This window comes from Cervus canadensis, chromosome 11 (assembly GCF_019320065.1).
Source record: "Cervus canadensis isolate Bull #8, Minnesota chromosome 11, ASM1932006v1, whole genome shotgun sequence".
NCBI classification, from domain to species: Eukaryota; Metazoa; Chordata; class Mammalia; order Artiodactyla; family Cervidae; genus Cervus; species Cervus canadensis.
In genome coordinates this window covers 41,515,812-41,534,570 of record NC_057396.1, presented here as the reverse complement: position 1 = coordinate 41,534,570, position 18,759 = coordinate 41,515,812, and the positions used below count along the sequence as shown (strand labels likewise).

General features: G+C 49.7%; 1 protein-coding gene across 10 annotated transcripts in view; it reads left to right on the top strand.

The window, feature by feature from the left end:
- The first annotated feature begins 751 nt into the window (after positions 1–751).
- PPFIBP2 (PPFIA binding protein 2) overlaps positions 752–18,759 on the top strand; it is a 166,207-nt gene continuing 148,199 nt past the window's right edge. For 4 of the 10 annotated variants that reach the window (XR_006272024.1, XM_043481821.1, XM_043481824.1 and 1 more), the window contains exon 1: positions 752–1,105. The gene's annotated coding sequence lies outside the window, so the exon portion shown is untranslated. The remainder of the gene's footprint in view (positions 1,106–18,759) is intronic. The other 6 variants (XM_043481828.1, XM_043481825.1, XM_043481823.1 and 3 more) reach the window with 3 other exon arrangements.

Here is an 18,759-nt window from a genome sequence, read left to right as displayed (position 1 = left end):
AGACAGGGCAACAATATAGCAGTACCACCAAAGGGGATTCACGCCCTACACCGGGGAAGGCCTTGAACTAGGTTCCCAAAGGCCCAGTCCTGCCCCGATCCTACAGTCCATTCCTATGCTCAGCAAAGCTTTTGTTGTGCCTGTGGAACCCCCGCCTAAATGCTGGGCGCGGGACAGGACTGCTCCTCCCCAGCTGTTCACAAGAGCGGGTGCCGGCGCCTTTGATTGGCGCTGACCGCTAGAGGGACCTCCACTCCAGGTCGCGGGGTTCGAGAGCGGCCAGATCCTAGGGTGTCTCAGTCTTCCGAACTGCGGGCGCTCAGAGACAAGAAGTGAGATTGCCTTCAGGCCAACCTCAATTTGAACTAGATCGCCTGGGCCCAGAAGTCCGCACACCCAACGGTTGCTGCGCTGGGACTGCCTCTAAAACATTCTTTCTATGACATCTCTTTTTGCAATTCTCGACACAAGTTCCCTTTCTGCTTTTCGCTTTTATTCCCTATGGCCAAGGAACGGTGCTCAAGGGCCGGAGAAGCCTAGGGAACGGGGAGCCGAGGACCGCCAGGCGTCACCCCGGGCCGGAAGGGTGCTGGAGAAGGAGGTGACAAGAGCAGGGGCGGGGCTCTGAGGGGCGTGGCCGCCAGAGGGAGGCGGGGCTTAGGGGGACGGTAAAGTCGGCTTAGGAGGCGGTGCCGGAGCTGGGGCTGGGCGGGGCTGGGGCTGGACCGGCGGGGGCTAAGCAGGTCCGAAGGGGCGGGGTTGGCGAGTCAGGTCGCTAAGGAACTAGAACTCTTGGCGGTTGGGTCCCTGCGGGCTGCCACGGAGCCTAGAGGGAGGGGGCGTGGCAGTGGGGGCGGTCCCGGGGGAAGGTGGGGCGGTCTGGGAGCTGGCGCTCCGGGACGAGCCTCCCGAGTCTCCCGTGGGTCCCCGCCCCCGTCACGTGGGCTCCGGACGCGGCCGCTGCCGGTCGGTCCGCTGGTTGGTCGGTTAGTTGGTCGGTGGGTCAGTAGCCTGCTGCTCGTTTCTCGGCTCTCATGTTCGGAGGTGGGGGGACAAGTGAAAGGCCCGCACACCTGAGCTGTCCGGAGAGGAGCCCCGCACTCAGGTCAGTGGGTTCTCCCCACGCCCCCCGGGCCCACTGCGCAGGCTGAACTGGGAGCCCCCGCTGGGGAATTGCCTTAGGAACCGAGATCCCCGAGTGTGTCCCAGACGCGAGGGCGCGGACCCTCCTCCCCTTCTCTTGCCAGATTGGGAGAATATAACTCCTGGGGATTTGCTTCGCGTCTCCTCCCAGTCCTGTCCGGAGTCTACGGAGTGTCCGCACCCCTACAGGTGCCGGGATGGCCTGGAGATGCGCAGGGTGGCCGGTCATCCCAGTTGTGTGTAGTGTGTCAGAGCTCTGCTCAGTCTGTTGGAGCGGCGGCGTAGTCTAGAGATAGCCCATGGTGGTCGGGAAGCTTACGGTCCGTTTTGCCCAAGCAGATCGGTGTTCCACAGAGCGTGCGTCCAGCTGCAACGCCTTAGCTGAAATCAACTGTGTACTGTAATTAGAAAAATGCAACATGCTTTTCCAAACCTCAAGCCACTGCGTCCCAATATACGGCAAGACGGGGATGGTTCTGTTTGAAAGAGGGTTCATCTCCTTCATGACATCCTGACTCCAGACCTTCAGTTGTTCCTCAGATGAAAATAAGATTATATATTTAAAGACTAGGGCTTCCAAAATGTGCATAAGATCAAAACAGGCACTCTAGCCAGCATTTAGTCCTCTTAAAAACAAATCCAGAGTATTTTTACTTTTAGAGCAGCTGGATGTTTAGTACAGATATGTCTCCCTTTGTATATTTTTGTTCACTTCCTGTCTCATATCTCTTTCTCCCAGTTCCTTAATCAATTATACTACAAATCTGCAATGTTACCAAATTTTATGTTGCATTCTATGAAGTTTAATGCCCAACAACGGCAGTTGGCTGTACACAAAGTTCATCTTCTGCGTGTTCAGTCTTTGATTGTTATTTGTACTACATGAAAAAAATACTTGATTTAGAGGTTATTTCTTTTTTACTTGAGGCTTAGGTAGTCTGTATGTAATCTGCTTAAATTCATATTTAGATGACTTTGAAGTGGGAGATGAGGGGGACTGGTGAACTTTTACTACACTCATTCATAATTTTTACTTAATACATTATTGTTAGTATCACTTGAGATTCAGTGATGTGCCAGTTATTAGCGTATTGCTACTACAGAGATAAACAGCATCATGGTCTCTTTACTGGTTCAGCTATGTGCTACAGGTGCCTGACAAATAGAATGAAATAAATACTATGAAGGAGGTAAGAGCAATGCATTGTGGGAATTTATCTTTCATCTGACTTCGTAAAACCTGGGATAATTTCAGGAAGGGGGTGACACGTGCATGGTCCTGTTGTGTGACATGTGCATGGACCTCGAAGGATTTCTCCAGGCAGAGGTAGGTAGAGTGTGACCTGCCCTGTGAGAACTGTGTAGGCAGGCAAGCACTTCATAGCCTGAGAAGTGGCAAGTGGCCCAGCTTGGCTCCAGTGATAAGTGAGAGACAATAAAGCTGGTGATGAGGAAGAAACCTGTTCCCAGCAGGCCATGAAGGCCAGGTGGAGAAGTCTGGGCTTTGAAATCATGAGCCTCCATAATGGCTTTTAAGCAGGAGATTGATTGATGGTTCTCTGAATTTAAAGTCTGGGACCTTGCCCCTTGACCCTTTCAGCCTCCCTAACCTCTAGCCCAGTGGAGAAAATCCAGTAAATATTTGTGGAATGAATGATCTGGCAACACTTGGTAGCAGTGCTTTTCAACTTTTAACAAGCTTAAGAGTCACCTGGGGATCTTGTTCAAATGTAAATTCTGATTCCTAGGTCGGGGTGGAACCTGACATTCTGCATTTCTCAGAAGTTCTCAGCAGTGCAGCCCCTTCATTTATCTATAGCAAGGATTGAAAAAAAAAAAAAAACAGTTTGCAAACCTGGCTGAGCCTCAGAATTGCCTAGGGAGTTTTTAAATTACTCAGATTAAGTAGGTCTGGCATGTTTTTACCAAATTCCTCTGTGATTCTGATGAAGGCCAAGTAGAAACTGCTTGGTAAGAGACCCTGGGGTTGGAGAAGCCCAGTGGAAGATCAATTAAGATAGAAGTGACTAGGGCCTGTGCTGGACCCCAGAGAGGATACAGGTAGGAGAAACTAGAGAGAATCTATGGGCTAGGGGGCCAGATGGAGAAGTGAGGAGGGAGGAACAGTCCTGAAAGAATTGCGCTTTGGACAAGGAATGGCGTAGCCTTTAGACTGTCAGATTTGTGGTAATATTTGGAAGCTGTTTTTCACTTGGCTATCAAAAACATTTCCTTCCTGATACATAGATTTGTTCATGACACTTCTGCTTGAAATCTTCTGGTGGATCCCCTTTTGCAAAACATGGGGAGGAATAGCTAATATGAACAGCACCGTTGAGGCATTTAAACATTGAGGCAATAAACTTAAAGGTTTATTAAGTTCCCAGATTGAGCACCCTCATTCAAGAAGTATCACTCAGGAAAAAAAAAAAAAAAAGATGTCACACTGTCATCACTTGGTGTGGGCACAGCTAGGCTGAAACTCTTGGCAGCTTTGTATTTTCCTGAGTCACTATTTTTCCTGCTTCCTCCTTCCTCAGAGCAGTTACACTTGTTTTCCTAGCATCATTCTTTGGTTTCAACACTTGATGACACCTCTGTGTCTCAGTTTTTGCAGAATCCACTGCTGGTCCCAGAAGGGTGGGCTGTATCCTTTATAGACTTTGAAAGCCAGGTCTTGCAGATCTTCATGAGGGCCATTCTTCTCTCTCACGCAGTGAATACTCTGCTAGGAGATGCCATCTTAGAGCGTCTGTTTACCTTTAGACCTAGATCTCCTCAAGGCTTTGAGAGTTCCAGGGTGCTGCTCACTCTCAGCTTTATCTTCGGGAAATTTATGATTTCTATTTAGTGCTCCTGGGTAATCCTTACTATGGTGCTTCCTGATAATTCTTACTTCGATTTCCTCTCTCAGTCACAAATACATTTATGCACATGAGAACCCAGCTTTCACTGTGCACAGTGCTTTTAGTCATCATGTTACATGTTGTGTAGTGACCTTGGCTTCTGTAACACATTTGTAGATGGAAGGTATAGACAAAATGGGATAGGCTTGCCTCTGAAAGGTCTAAAGTATACCATCCTTGTTTGGCATTCAGAGTTCCACAGAGGCTGGCAATAATTAGACTCATCAGCTGCATCTCCACTGTTCCCCAAGCGGAGTAGCTTAAAAATGTCTACATTTTGTGCCTCTCTGCCTTTACATACACTATTTTCTCTTCCTGGGAAGTCCTTTTGTCTCTGCTCTTCAAGATGCGTGAACTCTTGCTAATCCTTCAGGAGGTAGATCAAAGTCTTGAAACACCTCTCCCTCCCCAACCCCCAAGTCATTTTTGCTATAGCATCCGGTACAGATCTCTGCTTTGGTACTTAATGCACATCATTTGCATGTCTCTGTCCACACTCTCTCCAAACTCTGAGCTGCCCTGGGGCTGCATCAGCCCTTATGTTCCACCCAACACTCAGCAGATATTGAGGAAGAGTTTGTGGCAGACAAGGGCCTTGAGCTGGCTGGTGTTGCAGTGTTGACCTCAGTAAAAGGGGAAAAAGGCAGGTGGTTTTGTGCTGGAGATAAGGCAAGGAACAAGAGTAGAACCTGAAAGACTAGGACAAGCCTGATGAGTGACCTGCAGAGCTGTAGTCATGGGGTAGGATGGGGAGGGGACTCTGGGAGAAGTGAGGCTGGAGTCTCAGGCTGGGGAGAGATCCTGGAAGGTCTTGAAAGCTGAAGTTAAAGAATTTAAATGTAATGTCGATGACCTTGAGACTAGGTGAAGGCTGTGCTTTCAGGAGGATTCCAGGCTAAGAAGGGTAGGTTGGAGAGACAGGGAGGGGTTTATGAGAATGTACTGTTGGAATAACCCATTGCGGTACTTTAGGACCTAAATCAAGTCAACGGGTGGAGAGGAGGGAACAGAGCTGAATGAGCTTGCCAAGAAATCCTGCAGGATTTGGTAACTGATTGGATTTGAGGGAGAGAGAAAAGGGTCAAACTGGACACTGACATTTTGTGCTAGTTTGCTGGGAGAAGAATGAAGCAATTGTTAGCAGCAAGAGAGCATGGAGGAGCTCCTTGGAAGGGGGAAGGGAGATGAGGATGGTTGACTCCCTTTGGAGTTAGGAGGGAGCCTTGGGTAGTTTCTCGCATGCACCCTATATTTTTACCTGTGAGGATGATGACATCCAAAGAAACCTACCCAGGGTCACCCAGCTGCTGGTGGCAAAAATCAGGCCTTCTGGCCCTCTGGCCCTGGGTTCTGTCCTATGTAGCTCAGTGGGTTTGAACAGATGAGCGCTATCGGAAAGTCCAGATGGACACTCCATTAGGCAATGAAAAATGAGAAAGAGACCAGGTTTGGGGCAAATTCAGCTTGCAGAACAGCTAAGGCTGGAGACTTAAAGGTCAAAGACTCAGAGGGAAGTGTCTGTAGCAGCTAAAGCCACTGCGGGTGTGAAGGCTCATGAGATCTTTCTGTTTTGTGGTGATGGGAAGTAGGGAGTGCTTTGTGGTATCAGCACTCTTATACTTGTGCTTAATGCAAGTACATGGGTATTAAATGGTTTTTCTGGGAATGCAAGCATCAGTTCCATGGAAAGATGTATTCCAAGGACCCAAATATCCCCCACCTTGCCCCCTCCTTATCACCAGCAAGTTTTAGGGACACATCCAAACAGTTATGAGAAGTTGCCTGTGTAGTATTGGAGTGAGGGTGGTGGAGACACCTATCTGGGGAAGGCAGTCAACCTTGAGAACCTTTTATAAGCAAAGACCTGTGTGTAGGGCCAGTATCAGGGATTTAGATGGTTGAGTGAGGGACAGAGCTGTCCGATAAGGAGGGAGGGCCTTGTCTAGAATCTGCACTGCTGCCAAGAGACTCAGTGGCCCTGAAGTTGGATTTCCTCCCCTCCTTACCTTTCCCTTCCACACCTCTCTACCTGGCCAGGCTCCCCAGCCTTTCAGGGTGAGTCCTACCTTTGCCGTGACACAGTGGTTACCTCGATTTGCTAAAGCAGGGCTGGGTTAACACGTGTGAAGCCTTTAGATGATTTCCTGGCATATGATAATTGCCCAATAAAAACAAAGACACAAGAAATGCTGGGATTCAACTTTCAGTCAAACTTGCAAGACTGTTGGTTCTTTTAAGTTATGTAGCTGGGTCTGACAAGTTTCTATTTCACCTTGTTTTGAGTGTGTTTGTATTTTACTGAGACCAAAGTGTGTGCATGAGCCTGCTCACCCATGCTAAAGTATCAGTGACAGCCCTAGATTGCAGACTGGATATTTGAGTTGTCCCTGTCTCTGAAACAGCTTATTCAGAGTCAAGTGGGTGGCAGGCCTACTAACAAACCTCCAGGAAGAGGTTGTCAACCCAGGTGAGGCTATGGGGAACTGATCCTGTCACAGCCACTCCCTCACTCTCAGGGCCATACTCTTGAGCACCTCTGTTTCCCCCAGGATGAGGATAGGTGTAGGCAATGAAGTGACCCAAATCCCAGGATTGCTCTGCTGGTTCAGGGACACCAGTGCCTGCTGGTCACTAGGCATTTTTGGTGGGCATAGTCAGAAGCCCCGCCCAGACCCCCAGCTAAAGACATGAACGCACAGTGCCTTATGAGCATGGTTGGAAGAGCCCACTCAGTTGTGGCTGGGAAGGGAGCACTCTGACAAGGAGGATCATTCCTTTGACTGCACTGGGGTGACCTGAGAGGTCTTCTGAGCAAACGTTTCCAACCTGCTGCTGATAGAAAGGTCCAGAGAGTCCACCAGAAGGAACTCCTTGGGTTGACAGTATGAGTATGTATGTGAGAGAGAGGGAGAGAGAGAGAGTTGTGTAGGAACCAGGGGATCTTCTGTAGGGACTAAGGGAGCAGAGAAGGGCAGAGCCACAGCTCAGGTTTGGAAGACCAAAAACAGGTTACTTTTGTTCCTTGCATGCACACGTGACAACTCCTCTCTTCAGGGCAACTGTTTCCTTCCCGCAACAGGCTGTGTTTCCCCAAATCAGAGGTTTCTGCATGAACAGCTAGCTTGACACTGAACTACTTCCTGGATGAAACAGAGCTGTGTGTAGACTGGCCTCAGAAAGCTGCCTCCAGAGGGAAGGCAGAGAGGAACTTCTGGCTTTGGTGGGTTTTACAAAGGGCTAGTCTCCTGAGGCGGGCAGTGTTATTCCCATTTATGCGAGGGGAACAGGTGCCAGGGAAGGAAAGTTTGTGTGTGTGTGTAAGTTTCCAGAATATTCAATTTAATTTATTGTCCAAACTGGGACACTTCTGAGAGTGAAAGGAGGAGGCAGATGCTGAGCTGGATGGGATCCTGGGATGACCGGACTGTCTCAGGCATCCTGGGATGTGTGGTCTCAAACTCCAAATTCAGTAAATAACTGGGAGAGGGGACAGGGGAGCAAGGGTTAGTGTAGGGAGGGGGCAGGGAGAAGTTAGAACTCAAATTCGGATGAGAAGGGAGAATTCTTTTAATTCGACATTTTACCAAAGCAAAGGAGTAGTTCTTGGCTCTGACACCTGACCTCAGCTCCTTGTCATGAGAAAGTTTTATTACATAAGCTCTTCCTGCAACCAGCCAAGACATCTGGTTCTTCAATGCAATGACGCTCTCCCGGTAACAGCAGGCACCACTGCCCTGCGTGGCCGGCTAGGTTTTCACTGTGTGGCTCACTGGAGCTGCACAAAGCCTCTGACAGATGTGTTGCCCTGCTGCTGGAGACGAGGAAACTGACTCCTCACCCATCCCCTCCAGACAAGGGTATGGCGGGCGGCGGGTGTCCGCCATCCTGGGGACTTGGCCTCCCTCATCTCTGAGGGCTCTGCCAGCTCAGACAGTCCTTCATTTAAATCCTGGCTCTTCTCAGACCTGCTGCTGTTCCTTTGAGCCAGTCTCTCCCTCTCTGAGCTTGAAATTCCTCTCCTGTTATATGGGAACAATAATAGGTCAATTTCATTTGGATGTTGTGAGATGATGATGCGTATTAAATATTGGCTACAAGAAAAAAATATTGGCTACAGTGTTTGGCTCATCATAAGTACTAAGAGGCATTATTAGCCTCCTTGGCTCAGGAAGCCTGGCAAATAGACTTTGTCAAGAGGAGTGGGTTCCATCACCCAGAAAGTTTATTATGAAAGTTCAGAGGGCAAGTATTATCATCTTGGCCTCCAGGTGTGACCCCTACAGTGGAGATGAGCAGGAGGTCCAGGAGGCAAGAGTTCATGGCAGGGTGAGCGGACAGGCTGATTGCTGATGGCCAGTCACCAACGTGCAGGACAAGGACAACAAACAGAGAGAGCTCAGAGCTCAAACCAGCTCGATGGGACATGGCGGGATAAAGGCAAAGTCCTGTCCTTAGGCTCCCAAAATCAATTTGTGCATTTTCTACCCAGCCTCATAAACAGCCCACAGAACTTGACTTAGCTTGGCTGCATTAATAGAAGTCCTGGCTTTAGACCTTGCTGGGGAGGGGGTCATCCTATTTTTCCCTGAAGTGGCCAAGGCAGGTCACACCTGGAGGTGGTTCCCTGGGCACCACACTTTGGGAGCAGTAGAGGAGAGCCCCTTACTGCATCAAAACTGGAATCCCTGTCTTGTAAGCCCTGTAAGGTCCTGGGACAGACAGGAAATACAAAGGTTGTGACTGTGAATTTCAGCTGCCATCTTCTGTGTTGCTCAGAGAGCAGGACTGAGGAGTCACAGTGGTGATGGTAGAAAGGATTACAGAAGAGGCATGTTTCAGTTTGACATGATGTAAGAAATTCCAAAGAACTCAAGCTTCTCTCTAGGGCCAGGTGACTGTTTTAGAGCATGTATTGGAATCTACCTGTAGAGGGTATTGTCCAGCCAGTATTGACTAGAGAGGAATTCGTAAAAATAACAGAGGAGGCAGGCTTTGTTGAAAGGTTGGAGGTCTTACTGAAAGTGCTGTAGGATCTGGAGGGATGAATGGTGTCTTCTGAGCAGAGAAGTAGTGACGTGCAGCCAATGTAGGTGGTGGGGAACCAAGGTGGAAGTCTGGGGAAGGGTGGCCGTGAAGCTGTGAAGAAGCTTCTCCATCCCAGGTCATAGGCTGAAGTCCCACCCAGTGCAGGAGCTGGGAGACTGGAAAGGCTCTGAGGATGTGCCTTTGTGGGCTGAACTTTTGAGGCCATGATCCCAGTGTGATTGCACTGCAGGTATTCCCTGCTGATGCCTTGGCCTGACAGCCTGACTGGGGCACAAAGGCTCTCACAGACTCACGGGCCCTTCCTTGAAGGTTTCGAGAACACAGAGTCCTGGTACCTGGAGGACCAGGGCCACATGGTCTGAGACACTGAGCTCACAGCATCCTAGAGGGAATGGCGGATGTGGAAGGGAGAGGTCCAGTAGGGCGGTGGGCACAACACTGGGAATTCCGACCGACTGTCTGCAGCCTGGGCCACAGAGCCAGCTCCCAGCCCTGAGAGGAGGCAGGGAAGGGCTGTGGGCAGCAGGGCCTTCTTCAAGTAGGCTGAGGTTTTGGGTGGGACATGTGGTGGATTGATGGAGAGTGCTGTGGTTACGCAACGTGGATGCCTGACGGACACACAGTCCCGTCCAGGGTGGCAGGGAGGGGAGCCTGGTAAGGCTGGTAGGAGGCCAAGGAAGCCCCCAGATGAGCATTGTCCCACTGGATCTAGGAAAACTCTTTTAGCTGCAAAAATGGAACATAATTCCTAAGTATCCTAGAGTCAATAGACTTGTGACCTCATTTATTATTTCAGTCATTTTTATGATTTTTTTTTTAAATCATCTTCCATGTGGAGAGCTGTTATAGTGGGAACACAAGATGAGTAAGAATATGTCCCCTGCCTGGATGGAATTTAAGGAATGTACCCCCCACTCAAAGCAGACAGTAATAACCGCAGAGAAAGCATAATGGATGCTCAAGAGAAAAGAGAGGTTGGGGCACCTGGCTTGCCAAGGAGAGGGCATTTGAGGTGTGTCTTGAAGGAAGATTGAACCAGAGACACCCCTTTCTATGGAGGTAAAGGAGGGCATATCTAGCAGAGGGAAACGCAACATACAAAGAAAGGCATGGATAGTGAGTTAAGGGGCATGAGTGGAAAACAGCCAGTGGTTTGGTTTGGCTAGAGCTGGAGGAATGAGGGAGGTTAGTGAGGGGTTGGGGGACTGGGGACTGTCATTTCCTAAGTGTGCAACGTGCATCACGTGTGCTCACTTGCATCTCACAGGAGCCTGTCAGGGCTCTAGCTGAGGACACCAACTTAGGATAGTGACTTTCCCACAGTTCCCTGGCTGACGAGTGGCTGAAATAAGACTGATGCCCAATCTACCTGATCCTCAAACCCATGATCTTTCCACTGTATTGTGCCACCGCATTGAGAGTTCAGATTATTCAGAGTCTTAGGTTTATCAGGAAGATCAGCTCTTCATGTTGAGGCAGGAAGGTGGTCAGACAGCATTAGCCTGTGAGAAGCACTTGGCGGACAGCGCCAAGTTGCCGTGATGTATACTGGCCCCAACATAATATATGCACACGCTTGCATGCACATGCACATTTATAAATTAAATCTCTAAAATAGCAGGAGGTTGCACAGTTGTACATGGTGTCGCAGAAACTGATGTTTCCTGAGCACTATTGGCACTTGCTGATTTCCAAAATTCCTCTATTTTCTCTCCCACTCAAAATATAATCCAAGATAAGCCAGAATCTTTTCTAATTTGTACAAAAAATTTCTTGACTTCAGCTGCCTTATCCTTAGTAACAAGTTCCTTATACCCCACCTGTTAGGACCCCTATGGTGTCAGCTGTCAAGGGATGTTAAGCAAGATGGTGGGTTGGAAGAGTGGGGTGAGGGTGAGAGAGAAACCTGGGTGGTGGCCTCGGTGGAGGTGGGGAGGAGAGGCCGACCATTCTGGAAGCGTTTGCTGGGAGCCTGCCTGTGCAGGGGTGTGGAGTGGGCATGGGGATACCTGTGTGAAAGGAGCATCGTTCGCATTGTTCCCATAGTGTCATGTTCAGGGTCTGAGCAGGGGTGCTGCTGGTGGCTGCCTGCTGAAGTTGGGAGCTCTTTCTAGTCCTGTGGAGTCACCTGTCCTCACCGCTGATCAGTCAGGCTTACACAGGGCCGCTCCTGTCCACTTTGGCCTCCCTCCTGGAGCTGAGAACGCAGACTCAGCCCTGGCAGCCACACCCAGCCTTTGTCCTCAGGGCAGTTCTGGGGTCCTTCAGGCTTCTAATCAGAAGGATTCCCTCAGCCCAGGGAGGAAGCCAGAGGAGACTGCTAAGAAGGCCGATGTGCTAAGGAGGGTGTATGTGGGCTGCAGTGTCTTGGGATCTCGTGTTAACAGGGCACTTAAGGGGTGACAGCGCTCTACCTTCTTGTCCCGTCTGCTCATCCTGAGCACTTGGGAGACTGTTAGGGGCTGCTCCAGGGTCACAAATCCAGGCCTCACATGTCATGATTACTTACATTTCAAAGAAAGGTTTACTTTTAATTTTTTTGGCCATACCATGCAGTTTGCAGGGTCTCAGTTCTCAGACCAGGGATTGAACCTGGGTCCCAGCGGTGAAAGCCTGGAATCCTAACCACTAGGCCACCAGGGAACTCTTGAAAGAGAATTTCAAATAAGCCTGGTTACAATCAAGCGAGGAACGACATTCCCAAGAGGATTCTACAGGCCACATGAAGCATGCGTCTCATTGCATCCCTGTTACACACGTGTATGGAAACCGTTCCTTAGTGACTTGGGAGTATTGCCTGTTTGACTCTAGGTGTCTGTGACAGTGCGATGTCCCCTGGAGCAATCGTGGGCCTCTCTGGGACACCAGTACAAGTTCTCTGTCTCCTTGCAAGGCCATCTCTGAGTTACTAAGGGCTTGCCTGACATCAGTGCCTGGGGCTGGGGACCTTCAGCTCCATAGATATGGTCAGGATTTGGTCCTTCCTCTTCTCAACCCCTGGAATTCAGCCTCCATGTTTGTGATCCCCCAAGTCCATCTCCCCAGCTGTGACTTCTCCGACAGGTGCCTGCCTCCAGATGACTCTTGAGCATCGTAAACTCTGCCTTTCCCCCTCCCTAAGCTGAGTGCTGGGTGAGACTGGCAGAATGGCTGAGGAAGGTGCCGAGGTGCCCTAAGAGTGAGCATGTCATCAACAGGAACCTTACCTTCTGAAGGCCCTGCTAGAGAGACCTAGAAAGCCCAGAGCATGTGCATTATGTTGTACCCAAGCGTCCCCCTAATTAATTGCAGGCTGGCCTCAGGAGATTTGGCAGTTTCTTAAAGTGAGTCAATGTTGCATATATATTTTTTCCTGATCCCATGATTTAGGCCCTGCTAAGGAGTCTTGGCTAACTGGAACAGTACAGTGGGGACATGGTCTCCAAGAGGGGCCAGGCTCTGAGCCATGTGGTTGACTCTGCACCCCCTCCTAACCCTCTGACCAGCCCTGTGTGAGACAGATGGTAATACCTCCAGTACACAGTAACCTAGAGGTTCACCTGTGTTACCCAGGTCAGAAACTAGCCCAGCTCTAAGTAGTGGAGCCAGGATTTAAACCCAGGCCGGTCTGACTCCAAAGCCTGGACTCCGTTGCACTGTGCTCTGCTCCTTCAGGAGAAGGAGGAAGGGGCCACAGAGACCTGGAGCCCGGATTGGGCGGGCGCTGGGCCTCTGGTGTCAGGACTGCCTTCCCCTTCTGTGGCCACTTTACAACACACAGGCTTCCACGCCTTCCACTTTGAGATCAAGGAACTTTTCGGGTGTCTCCCATGGGGTAGTAATGGCCCTGCTTGATGGAAAAGAACGGTTGAGAAAGGTGGAAGAGAGGCCGCCCGGAGCTATAATAGGTGCTCCCACTCCCCTGCCATCAGACTGGCAGACTGCCAGGAGCCAGACCTCATGGATGCCCAGGGAGGCGACACCTCGTGCAGGGCAGTCCCCAGCCGGCTGGCCTGTGAGTGTGTGTGCAGGTGGGGGATTCCTGGATCGCTTTTCTTAGGAAAGTCCCTGAGCCACTCCGGCCTAAGTGCCCTTAAGGGAGGGAAATGATCTGAGTGGCAAGTGTCTTGTGACTGGTGAGCTGTGGTTAAGGGGACTGGCTTAGCCCCTCCCTTCACCCATCAAACGCTGGATTGTTGAATCGCCTTGAAGAGAAGAGGGCTGGGCTCAGGGCTCATGGCTCCTTGAATGCAGCTTGACAGCTGGTCAAGCTGTGAGGTCTTTGGGTTTCCTACCTACAACATACCAATGGTCTCACTGAATGGTCTTCGTCCCCAGGCATGACTTGACTCAGAGCTGACTTACAAAGAGAGAAAGGACTGCTAGAAACTGTCCTTACCTGGATGTTATTTAAGGTCTGGAGATGCAAAGCCATCTCTCTTTGACTAAGAGGGAAGAGAAAACCAGTGGATGAGAACAGAAACCCATGACTCTGGAGAGGAGACTGCCTTCTTCCCATAGGTTTGCCCAGCATACATCCCAGATCAGATGGGGGAGTGTGTTATGTACCCAAGATCAGATGGGGGAGTGTGTCAGTTTGTTAGAGCTGCCTTAACAAAATAACCACAGACTAGGTGGGTTAAGCAAGAGAACTTTTTCTTCTCATGATTCTGGAAGCTAGGAGTCCGAGATCAAGGAGTTGGCAAGATTGGTCTCTTCCGAGGCCCCAAGCTTTGGCTTGTGAATGTCATCTTCTCTGTGTGTCTTCACGAGGTCTTCCCTCCGTATCCGTCTGTGTCCTTATAAGGACACCAGTCATATTGGATTAGGGCTCACCCTAATCATATCATTTTAACTTAATTACCCCTTTAGAGATCTTATTTCTAAATACAGTCACATTCTGAGATCCTAGGGGTTAGGACTTGAACATCTGAGTTTGGGAGAGGGGGACACAATCCAGGGTGTCCCCAATAACAGGGTGTTTCCCAGATTCTCAGTGAACAAGGCCAGGTGTCATGATGAGGGTTGGAGAGGCATCACTGCCAGTTCTGCCAAGGGACCAGAAGAGACAGGTAGACTCGGCCCAGCTAGTGGAGGAAGTGTGATTGGCTTCATCCAAAGGCTCAGCCCAGAACAGTCCAGGCCAAACTATTCCCCGTATGCTTGCTCTCTGGCAGCAGTGGGTTTTGATGGTGTCTTCACCCAATTTCCACGTCCCCTCAGACCTCCAGGGAAGACAGAGTTGCTAATCCTCCACTAACACTCTCTAGCTGGGCCTCCAGAGAGAGCCCCCTTCTCCACTGACCGAGGTAGGAGCCAGGCTGTTGCTGGTGCACATGTCCTGTCTTTAAGGAAATCTTTGGTTGTCTCCTACTGATTTAAACTTTTTATATACAAAAGGAAAGCTATTGCATTGTTTCAAAACTAAACTCTTTAACACATGTTGAAATGAAGCTTCAAAATACAGAATAAATGTTGATTAATTCAATTAGTATTTACCAGGAGCCTGCCAACATTCTGGGGCCTGTGCTCCTCTCCAGGCAGCTTGGGAGGTTCGTAGGAGGTAGCTGGCTGAAGGCGAAAGTTAGGCATGAGGCCCTGAAACTCTAGATGATAGAGAAAACTTGCCAATTCAGATCTGTTTATTTCCTTGTTGCTTAGCACTCTCGAATAATAGAATCAAGAGAAATGCCTGGTTTTATCATCCATTAAGGGAAGTTACATCTTCTCCTATTGGTGCTTTGTGACTATAATTGCATTCATCAGTTCGCCCACGCCAACACCAATCATGGCCAGGTTCCTCTAATGGCAGAGCTGCTTTCGCCTCTGTGTATCAGACCACAAAGAGGGGGACTTCAGGTGTGGTGAAAGTAAGGAAGTGGATACTGGTTGTGGTTCTCTGAGAGGAGACAAGTGAATAGCACATCCTCCTTGCTCTCAAGCATCTTAATTTGGAAGGGGAGCCAGATATATTGAGAAATCATATAAATAGAGCTAGAAGGGAGATGATAAAGGAGAGTACAGCTGTGTCAGGAGCAGAGTGGAGGCAGTTAGCACCTTGGGGCCCTGGGGGAGGGGTGTCAGGAAGGGCTTCTTCAGGTTGGTGCATTTGTATAAAGACTTAAAATGGGTGAGTTTTGAATGTTCAGATGGAGAAAAGCGTCCCAAACAGAGGAGACAGAGAAACAGGAAAATCTTTCTGTATTGAGGGAGTAGGAAGTGACTGAGAGGTGGCTCAGTGGTAAAGAATCCTCCTGCCAATGCATAAGATGCAGGTTTGATCCCTGGGTCTGGGAAGATCCCCTGGAGAAGGAAATGGCAACCCACTCCAGTATTCTTGCCAGGAAAATCCCATGGACAGAGGAGCTGGTTGGATGGACCACAGTCCATGGGGTCACAAAAGAGTCAGACATGATTGAGTGACTCAACAACAGCAAGTGATGGAGAGCATGGTGAGAAGTGCAGCTGGGGAAGTGGGTCTTTTCTGAGAACTTTGATGGCAGAGCTACAGCATGCAGCTTTGTTCTGAAACAGTGGAGAGCCATGAGGGTCTGAGAGCCAAGGAGGAATATCAGGAGCTTTGGGAAACTTACCCTCCCTTCTCTGGGAAAGATGGGTTGAAGAAGGTTGAACTAGAAGCAGGAAGTTGAGGGAAAGCAGCTTTGGAAATCCAGACAAGAGACAGTGAGGGTCTGGATGGTGGTGGGTGAGAGTTTGCTCCGACGTGAGGACTTTCAGGAAAGCTGAACGGTCCTGCAGAAGGAGCATTATCTGCATTGTCAGGAACTTAGGTTCATATCTCAGTTCTGTTGGTCTGTTGGTCCCCAGCAAGGGAAGGTAGAATCTGATGTCACTCTCTGGAAAAGTCCAGATCCCTAAGTGGTGGATTAAAGAAAACAAACTTGTGTTACTTTAAAGAAAGCCTCAAACATACATACAAGTGGAAGGAATAGTTTAATGAATCTGCTTACCCAAAACCCAGGGTCAACACTAACTTCTCACTGGCTCTGTTTTTTTATGGGGTGATCTTTGAGATAAAACTTTTGAAAGTATTCAAGCTGAGGCTGCATTGCAGCATGTCTCTGACTCTGTCTACCATCAGGCCCAGGTGGTGAAATGACTTGATGTCCATTTGTTCTTCCCGGGGCCTAAATTTGTGTGCACATGTGTGTGTGTGAGTGTCCATTTTCTCTGCCATGAGAGGAATTGAGAGGGTAGCTGTCTTTGAACAGTGTGTGCTGGGGCTGAGGAAACAGTCCCCACCTGCTCCCTACCACCAGAGGCTTCTGTCAGTGAGATAGAGTTCTGTCTGCTACGGGGACAGGTGGGTGTGGACCGGAGAGAGAACAGAGGTGAGGATGGAGTGGGAGGTCGGTGTGCTGGGTCAGACACCCTCCCTCATCTTCCTTTCATCGGAGCCTACTTGTGGCCTGGGGTCTGATTCACGCTGACCAGACTGACAGAGCTGGGCTATAAACCAGACACCGACAGACTTATTTACTTTGGCCGATGTCATCCAGTGGCCACTATGAATGCCTGTTTTCCCAGACCGCCTTCCTGGCATGACCACAGCTGGGAAAGTGAATTACAAGGTCATCTGCAGGTGGCTCGGGAGCCAGGCTCCCAGAGAGAGGGCACCCTGTGGGTGGTGGCATGTCACCCCAGGCTGCCGTGGGGCTGCCTTGTAGTGATCACTGCTCATACCCCCAGAGATGGTGTATCTGTGCCACAGACCAACCCTGACCAGTCCTTCTGTGGGCACTGTGGCTTCATCCTTCACTGAAGGTGACCCTGGTTGTCAGGGTGGAGGTGTGTGTGGTAAGTGTACACTTAAATGCCCTCTGAGTTTGGCATTAATTGAAAAATAAGACCAAGAGTCAGACAAGTAGAGACCAAGATATCAATTCCAGGGCTAATTAAGGTGTTTAGAGAATGTGGCTCATAGCACTCTCAGTGTATCTTTTTTTTTTTTAAGGTAAGTTTATTTATTTGTTAATTTTTGGCTGTGCTGAGTCTTTGTTGCTGTGTGGTGGCAGCGTGTGGGAGCTACTCTTCCTTGCGAAGTGCAGGCTCTAGGGCACACAGCTTTGAGTAGTTATGGCTCATGGGCTTAGTTGCTCACAGCGTGTGGGATCTTCCTGGACCACTTCCCTCTGGCAAGGCGGCCCTGGAAACAGAGGGAAGGATAAGGCTGGGCTGGACGGCTCAGTTCCCTCTTGCATTCCCCCCAACCAGATACTCAGTTGCCCTCAGTGAGAATGATCAGGAAAGAGAGACTGGCACGGTCCTCCCACTGGCTGTCCCCATGGCAACACGAAATGGAAACTGAATGAAGGTGTGAGCATGTGCTCTGGGTCTCTGCAAAAGTTCTCGTGCACAGGTAGTGGTGGGAATGCTATCTTAGAGGAAGGAGAATCATCTGGACCTTAAAAAATTAGTTCTGTTGGACAGACTGGAGAAAGGAGCTTTAGCTTGAGGGGACAACATGAAAGGGCATGGCAAAATGAGCGTGCTCACCTGTGGCTGGAGTATCAGGAATTCAGAAAGATGTAGTTGGAAGTGACCAGGCTTGGAGAGGAAGTGCTGCAGAATGATTAAGAATATGACCTTCCAGGGAACTCTCTGGCAGTCCAGTGGATAGGACTCTGTGCTTCCACCGGAGGGGACGCGGGTTCAATCCCTGGTTGGGGAACTAAGATCCTGCATGCCATACACCACAGCCAAAGAAAAAAAAAGAAAATGACCTTGAGATCAGACTGCCTGGGTTCACATCCCATGTCATCTGCTCCCTGGTTGTGTGATTCGACCATGGTGGTTAGTGTCTCCAAGCTTCAGTTTCCTTGTCTATAAAATTTGGATAGTAACAGTTCTGACTATTGAGATAAAAAGTACCATATACATGCTTAACTCAAAGCAGGGTGAGTGCTCAACAAATGGCAGCCATTATTATTACTGTCCTAAGGAAATGGCAACCCACTCCAGTACTCTTGCCTGGAAAATCCCATGGATGGAAGAACCTGGTAGGCTACAGTCTGTGGGGTCGCAAAGAGTCGGACACAACTGAGCAACTTCACCTTACCTTACCTTATGTCTAGGATAATTTGGGATCAGGCTTGGATGCCAGACTCCTGAGCTTGAACTGCCATGGGAGAGGCCAGGTACTGCTCGGGTGAGAGGGGGCCCTCCAGTGTCTAGTTCTAAATACCTGAACCCCAGCTGGGCCAGCTGGAGTGGAAAGGTTGAGACGGAGAAGTGCACCCTTCAGAGAGCGAGGCCCAGGGACGTGGCCTCTGTTTGAAGGTGCGGGAGGTGGAGGGGAGAACCCCAAGAAGTTCAGGGTATGCAGTTCCAGGAGTCTCGGAGCTCTCAAGCAGGGGCAGGACCATGCTGAGCGTTTCCAATCATGCTGAATCTCGGGGAATGCTAAGATGTAGCCAGAAAGTTGGTGAGTATTTGGGTATTTGGGTCTGGAGCTTATGGGAACGTTCTAGTGTTACATGAGTTATAACCATGGAGATGGAATATGGTCTGTCCAGGGGGAAACCATAGAAGGAAACAAGAATCAGCCCCCCACTGCCCACCGCCTCCCTCCCCGGGAAGTGAGTGTAGTTGAAGTGCAGGACATTCAGTGAGGGAAGGACCCCAAGAACAGTTGTTCCCAAATGCCAAAGGAGGAGAGTCCCTG